Consider the following 8,375-nt stretch of genomic DNA (forward strand, 5'->3'; position numbering starts at 1 on the left):
CCAATTTATTGAGGCTTCATTACAGTTTTGCCTGCACTAGCCACAGCCTACCTAACTCTCACTATGCAGCTTGCCTAAATAAGTCCAGATGTGTAAACTCTTTCTGACTCTACACTTTTTCTAGCACTTCAACACCTGCAAACTGGAGTTTTAGAATATGGGTAACAGTCAACTTCATCCAGACAGTAGAAAACATGGTGTTAAAACCCAGTCAGAGAAAAATTCTCCATAACTACAGATTTCTTTTACTCAGCTACTAACAATGCAGATAAGGTATAACCATTTTTTTTTTTTAAATCATCCACAGCTGGGCAGACCTTCTAAGTGGAAAACGCTAACACAGCTGTTTAATTTGCTTTCATATCATCCGTGAAAGACACATCTAGGTAAGTCACCAATAAAGATTTCTGAGGCTAAACCATTTTCCCCTTGGAAAGAAAAAAAATAAATGTTTAAACACATCATACTTCAAGCTGCCAACTCTCAAGAAGGAAATGCAATCAGAGAAAAATCTGAAGAAAACCTATTTAATGTCAAAATTCATCCCTACAGGGCAGGCAACTCTATTCTGAACTTCTCAATTGTTCTAGAACTAGAAAATTTTCAATGACAAATGAAAACAAAATGTGACAGAGAAAATGGGAAACTTGGTGTCCATGAGTGACTGTCCTTAAATGGGACAGAATTCATAAGTAAGCCACAGTATATTTGAAATAACTAGTTATGTACATTAAACCCTCCAAAGCTCCTTTAAACTATATGCACAACATAAGTAATGACCGATATATATCTAACACTGGGTAATTTATGATTCAGTGGTCAAAGGGCACACCTTCTATAAAACAAAGGATTAGGTTTTTGTTTTTTAAATTCTGCTGCTTTGAGAAGTTCAAGAAACAGCATTCTGACTTTTGTATTAAGCTACAAGTGCTAAGAAGGAACACTAAGTATGTTATACAGATACCCCTATAGTTACACATCAGAGAATAAATCTCATAACCTTTCATTCCTTCTCCTCCTTGAATTATTCACTGTCATCAGCAGAGACAGCTTGTTATCCAAGAGCTAAACTCTTGCTTTTTCTCTTCCTCCACAATGAAATGTAAAACAGATGCAAATATACTTCTATTTCACAATATATTTTTTTGTGGCATCACCAAGACACTGGTCTAAGTGATTGAACTAAAAACAGTATTTGAAGACAGATATACAGCAGCAACATTTCCTAGGTTACTCCAAATGCTACAGCTTTGGGATTGTCCTTTCAAAGCAATCACTCTTTGACCCCAAAAACTTATTTTTCCATCTGCACAAAAACTTGTAGAAACTGTCCTTTACCAATTATTTGGAAATAATCCTTGAACAATAATAATAATAAAGACAAAATAAGGTCCTTCACATCACCTCAAATATCAAGTATGCACCACTTCTAAAACTAAAACTAGAGCTATCTATCAGCTTAGAAGACTTTCCAATATTTGATGCACTGAGATTTCAACCCTCAACAGCCTCTTCAGACAAAGTCTGGTGACATAGGAACACGGCACAGCTTATGTAGCAACCCAGAAATGATGGGCTGGCTGACAGAAAAGGACATGACAAAGTGCCCAAGCACCCCACAAGGTGTGAGAAAGAGCAAAACCTGGTAACAACAAAGTAGCTGGCAGACCACAAACTCAGTGTCACAAAAAGTACCCTTCAGTCTCACCTGAAGAGCCAGACATAGAGTATGTTATTTAGGAAATCTGAGAAACAAGAAAAGAAAATCCACAGTACAAAGAAATAAAGCTTCAGATGGCCCACGCCAGCTAATCCAGAAAGCTCCTAGAGATGTGTCATGGTGGGAAACCTGCAAAACACTTTCCTACACCACGCACAACCCAGCTCTTTACTCAGGAGCACCTACAATATGAAAACGGGGTACTTTTGACCACCACTGACATAGAGAGTCCACTGAAAAAAGCATTTCATTTCTTATAGCAAGGCCAAATGCAAATCTTTATTTAAGAATTATCTAGAGAAAAGAGAATGGCAGAAGCATGGCATAACAAAGAGCAGCTGTAGGTCAGGACATTCTACAAGCTGGCTAATTTGAAGCAACATTAAGTCTTACAAAAGCATTTTGTTTTGATTGATCCACAAGATACATTGCCACTTAGGCATTCTGTGCCGTTTTTTTAATTCATATAAAGACAATTACACTGGGTAGGCTTAGGGGTATGTCGTCCTCTCAATTTATAAAGGTATAAAAGGAAGCAACTTCACCTTCTTGACAGCCATACTCTATAGTGTGAAGTTTTGCATTAAAAAAAAAAAAAAAAAACAAACCAAAAAGATTTAATTACATTTCTGGTCTTCTAAACACTTTTTTTGGTTTTGGTTTTTTCTTCTGAAGTCCAGCTAGGACAGTTTTAATTTGGAAGAACAGAAAAGAACATGCTCATGCAAAGTGAATGGAAAAAAAAAGTACAAGGACTGGACAAACCATCCATGGATCTGGAATCCAAGTGAAACTGAAATTTCCACAGAAGGTATGCTTAAGTTATCAACAAGTATTTAAGTGCATTACTGCTGTTAGGCATAATCTGTGCCTAATTCAAAACCTGGAGTATATGGCTTAAACCATAACTGCCTACAGTGTTCCATGAAAGTTCTCAAACGACGTATCAATAACCCATAGATTGTAGCAGCACTGTACACTTTCATCACGTTTTCTCAGATCCTCCACTCCTTTTCCTTTTGATTTAGTTAAAACCAGCACTGAACAGCAGAAAAGAAAAAGAACATCTACAAAATCACATGGTAGTAATACTATTTGATTCCCAAACCCAAAAGCCAAGAAATTCACTGAGCAGGTCCACTCAATCCACAGGTCCTCCTCATCCACCAAGAGGTTTTGAAACATGAAGCAGACAACACTTGCTCACACTCTCTGGCTTTTTTTGACTCTTAATTAAACACCACAGAAAGAAGAGGTCAAGCTTCTGTCTTCACTGACTGCCACCTCCTACCTCCAATCTAATTCTTGCAGGCTGAGGATCAAGAGTCCCCAGGGCTAATTTATCGCCTTTACTAGCATGTGTAACAAGCCACTTCCAAAAAGAAGTATTAATAAATGTTTAATGAATCACATTTAATGCAACAACATGGTGAAATTAAAGTCAATATACACCCAAGGCAACCTAAAGAAAGGGCAACAGAGAACCTCTAGAATCACAATATGTTGTCAAATCCCGAGCCAAATGAAGAGATGCCAAGGTAAGGAACTCAACCATTTATCTCCCTCTCAGACAAAACTCAAGCCAACAGGGGTCCTGCAAGAAGGACAGAACCCCCAAATTAAGACCACTGCACTTTTACAGGACACCACGTGCCCTTTAACAAGAATCCATGAGAAAAAACTGAAAATCAAACCCTTTGTGTAACCACACCAAAGGCAGAAATATAACTTCCATCTTTCTGCTTCTCATAGTAGAGGGGAGACTTAGAACCCAACACACTTGCAACTTCATTTCTCCAGTTGCATCATTTTTCACCACAGCTCAGGAACAGCACACTTCATAGTTTTATTGAACAATTACCTGTTTTACCTCTGTAGTCTCAACAGGACAACCAGAGTTCAGAAACCTTAATTCTGCCTGCCACAAAGACAACTTTTATTACTGTTTAAAGGCAGTCAACTCAAACTGGGAAGCTCAATTTCCATATGTATACAAGATAAATAATAGATGCTATGTTAGCAGAATATTCAGAATTAGCTAATACTCGCACAGCACTTCAGAAAGCCAAAGTGCCAAACAATATTCAACAATTATTATATTACTAAGCAGGGACATTTTTAAATACATATGCCAACATTTGAGGTTCTCAGACCATGACAATCGCACCAGGAACTTACTATTGCATCTGCTGTCAGTGCTGTTTATTGCAATAGCAATAAACCTTCATACTGCGAAATGAAGACAATTCTGTAGCTGATTCACAGTCGAGAAATTCCTTCTCCCAGCAGACTGTTCCCATTAAGCTAATCTAACACAACACACTCACATAAAGTATTTACTGGTTTAAAAGCTGTTTCAGTTGCTTTAACCCTTTTATCATCCAGAGCAAACAAACTAATTTAAGTCAAGCATGTGTCAATTTACTGGCATCCTTGCCAAAGTCACCCATGGATTTAACATCAATACAAAATGACACCTTACATCTGCCTATGCTGGCAGGCTAAGTGTGAGTCAAGCAAGAGTAAAGGAAACAACAGCTAAATTAAAAATCCTGTTTATTACAGGGACCCTCACCACCCTTACCAACCCATCATCCATTCTTTGTAGCTTCTCGGTAGAATGTTGTGGCTTAACAGATATTTTAAATCTTTAGTAAACAGAAACCACAAAGATGAAACGTTGGTGAGCTCCACATCCTGATTTTCCTGAGAGAAGGAATCGAAAGGATTGTTAGAAGTTTGTGGGCCAACAAACAGCCATAGCGAACAATACTTTGTGGGACATGCTTCCCATTTTCTCTCTTCCTCTCATCACAACTGTTTAATCACCCAATATCTCAAGAACTGCTCAAAATATTCTTTGACTCTATCGTGAGACTTTCCCTGGCCTAACTGAACGGGGCTAGGACTCTCCAGAAGTATTTTTCCCAGTTCAGAAGTCCTAGCTGTGGGCTGTCAGGAGATGGCACATCTTTGACTTCTTTAGAAAGTCCCAAGCATCCAAACAGCACATGGCTTTGGCCAGCCAGTGTCCCCAGCCAATATTATAATTATTTGCTCCTTCCCTAAGTGAACTTGCAGTGTTGTAGGACAGGTCCTGTTGGAAAGCAATATAGCAAAAAAGGAAAATAATCCACGTGTCTCGTAATCTCTAAACAAAATGCTGACTCCATTGTGCATAGTAGAATTGCATCGCTGCTGGCCTGTGCTGTAAACTGTGGTGATACTTATTCTACCGTCGTTCTTCCCTCAAGACTCAGGTCGATACCTATATGAGTTCTTCAGAAAGGTCTTGAGCAGAAAGTAACAACTATTTCCTTCAAGTGTTCTCAGTGCTGTGTTTTTTTCAGCCGTATCAACTCCTGTGAGAAATTTTGAACTTACAAAAGCCAGACATTTTGAATGTTTAATAGCTCTTTGGTTAAAGATGTAAGGAAAAATTAAGAACATTTCTTAGAATGAAGAGAAATAAAGTTACCCACAATAGCTTCTTTCTAAACAAGGAATTTAAGCCTAGTTATTGTTCTCGACCTCAGAATGGCAGGTTGCTTTCATACAATACAGTATGTTCACAAAAAATACTGATCTAACATGGAACTAAACCTTGTCACTAAAGCTATTTCTGAGCATCACAAATAATGAAATTTCTTTTATTTCTGCTTTGACAAAAAGCGAGACAACTACTTTTAACTCTACATTGTTGGCTAAATTTTAACTAGAAGCAAAGTTACATTACACACTCTTTATAAGTCACGTGCATCTATATTCTAGGAGAGGTTTTGTAACCTTTAATTGTTGTTACGCTGCCAGACCTTACCCTAACAATAAAGGATAACAAGTTCCCAAAAACAATCTCTGTGTTTGCTAAAAAGTTACCTTGGCTTGCGTTATTCAAGAAGCATGCAGGACTGAGAAAATTTACAGCTGGAACAAAACCCAGGGCCTATTTTACTAATGACTACATTATCAACAAATAAAAAAAAAATTCTTAAGATAAAAGTTAAAGTAGCTGAGATCAAAAAAGATTCCAAAATAGCAAGAGGCAATGGTGGAATTTACACTGGGCTATTGATAAAAATACATTCACACCCTCCTAAAGTATTGACTTTGTGTATCATGCTGATTTACGTATTACAGACACGTCTACGGTATGAGTAATTTGAAAGCATCTCGATGCTTTAAGATGAATTTAAAATGAAATTAATCTAAAATGAAATAGTAACAAATTAATTCACACACTATACCTAAAAGACAGTTAAAGCCATTATCCTCTGTCTGGAGAGAGAAGATTCAGTGCTTTGAAAGTATCAACTTAAGCTTCAGAGTCAGTCTGGAGTTTCAGTATTTCCTCACTATTTCAAGAGGATTTATGACCATAATTTGTGACAGACCCTCACATCATGCTAGCAGTAGTTACTAGGAAAATAGCCCCCTAAATCAATGACAGACTGACTGAAATGGCACTGAAATGCAGTTGAGGACTCCTAGATAGCACATTTCCCCATCATAAAATTAGCAAGTGTTCTTTCCTACTACGTTCTACATTTAAACATAGTGATAGGTAGCATTAGCTTTCGGTTATCTCAGGAAAAACAGTATTAATTAAAAGTCATTTTAGGGTTGTGCTCAAATGCATTTTTTATTACACGCTGCATCCCTAGTTTCAAACTTCTGAAACAATTCTGTCACACTTCTCTGTTCACCTTTCTGTATCTTGTGTTTCTTATATCAGGCAAACAGTCCTTCTATTAAAGAAAACTAAGACACAGTCTCACAATTTTGGGAAATGTTCTAGTACACGACAACCAAGAGCTAACCAAGCTTTTATGAGTTTAAGTAAAAATAATTCTTGTTTGAGATAATTCTTAAACAAGAACTTCAACAAGAATTATCTCAGCTACTTCCAGGCTTTAAGAGCCCCACATAAAACACCTGCTGTGTAGTATTAAACATTCAGAATGTACAATATCTGCAGACAAAAACATGCCATTGTCATAACCATCTTGTTCCTGAATACTTTACACAAGCAAGAGATTCCTCCTTTCAAGGAAGCCCAAAATGCAATGATCATTTTGTCTTACCTCAGTGAAAGGAGTCTCAAGTATGACCCACATCTGAAACAGGTTTATCGTTATTTCAAGCCACATAAATAAAACCACCCCTGACACTACCACATATAGAGCAAGGACTTAGCTCCACAGCAAAATTATTTCACAGTCAAAGTATTCAGGATCTATTATAACATGCCAAACTTCGCAGAAGCTTTAACACTGCAGAAGTTCCAGCACATTCCCCATCTTGCAGAGATGTATTTACATATTTGTAAGATAAGCACATCAGAATACTTTTAAGAGGTAAAAGTCCCTTAAAGTCAGGTGTTTGCTTACAGAGTGGGGGTTCTCAGGAATGGAACTAAAAACATGGAGAGCCTCTCATAGTGCATCCATGCTCCTGCTAAAAGGACAGATAAGCTGTCCTTAAAAGTACTGTCCAGATCAACCTAACAAAAGAATCACATACCTTCCTACTAAATAGGCAGAACAAAAGCAACGTCATTAAGATTTATAACCAAGACTCTTTAGCTAATTACTGAAAAATGGTACCTTTGTAGAAGAGTTTTCCATGCATGTTAAGGAAGGTGACTATTGATACAGAACATACACTATATTAAAAGAATCACTGTCCCTAAAACGAAGTGAATGAAAACCAAACTCCAAGTGTGAGTTCTTATTTTCCTAAGAGTTCCAAACGCAAAGTTACCCTTTTTAAAAAATACTTTCTATTAGAGTCTGTTAAGTAAATGTAAGGAAACCCTCAAGCAACACTATCAGCCTGTTCTCTCTTCATTTAACTCCTGTAAGTTGATTTTTTTCCCCCTACAGCTCCATAGCTTCATTCAGTCAAGTAGGAACGTGAACATCTTTACATAAGCGTAAGTGTTCAGAAAGGAAAAAGCCACACTTCAGGTTTTCTGAAACATTATAAGATTGTGGCAATGTGTATGGAGAAAGGTGCATCCTGAGATGCAAAGGGCATCTTTTTCATATAATCCCGATAGAATAAGCAATACATAAGACACACCTACACAGAGCTCCAACTAAAGATACAGAACAATGATGTCAGCAGAAAATGGTCAGTTCTCTTGCTCTAAATGACAGTTCTAATAATTACAGACGGTTTGAAAAGGTGGGTGGCCTAACAAAAGAGGCCCTGAGGTGATGTTCTGACAGTCTTGGCCACACTGCCGAGTTTTCTAAACTACCTCGGAAATTGCAACAAGTAGGCTTCAGCTTGCTGAAGCATCAGGCTGAGGTATTCAGGCAGACCAGGCGCAGCAGCCACAAACCAGAAGTCCCGCACATGCTGCCCCAACTCCCCATCTTCGGCGATACAAGGTCGGGGCCGAAGCAGCGCGCAGGGAGAAAGGCTGGGGGACGCGCCCCGGCCCCCTCCCCACGGGTGCTGCAGGCACAGCAGAGCCTCCGCTCATTTCTGCTTTTAAAGATTAGCGCATGCACTGCAAAACGGTGTTGCAAAGGGAAAGCAAAGGGCAGGCTCGGTGCCCGGGACAGAGCGCGGGTTAGCGGGAGGCCCAGCGCTCCGCCGGCGCGGGGCGACCGGGCTCCGGCTGCGCCCGCGGAGCTGCACCGGGGCC

General features: G+C 38.8%; 1 protein-coding gene across 1 annotated transcript in view; it reads right to left on the reverse strand.

Moving 5' to 3' along the window:
• Positions 1 to 8,375, reverse strand: part of LRP5 (low density lipoprotein receptor-related protein 5) — a 163,910-nt gene that overhangs the window by 154,991 nt on the left and 544 nt on the right. The window lies entirely within an intron of this gene.

Source organism: Haliaeetus leucocephalus, unplaced genomic scaffold (assembly GCF_000737465.1).
Source record: "Haliaeetus leucocephalus isolate CR32 unplaced genomic scaffold, Haliaeetus_leucocephalus-4.0 Scaffold161, whole genome shotgun sequence".
Classification (NCBI taxonomy): Eukaryota; Metazoa; Chordata; class Aves; order Accipitriformes; family Accipitridae; genus Haliaeetus; species Haliaeetus leucocephalus.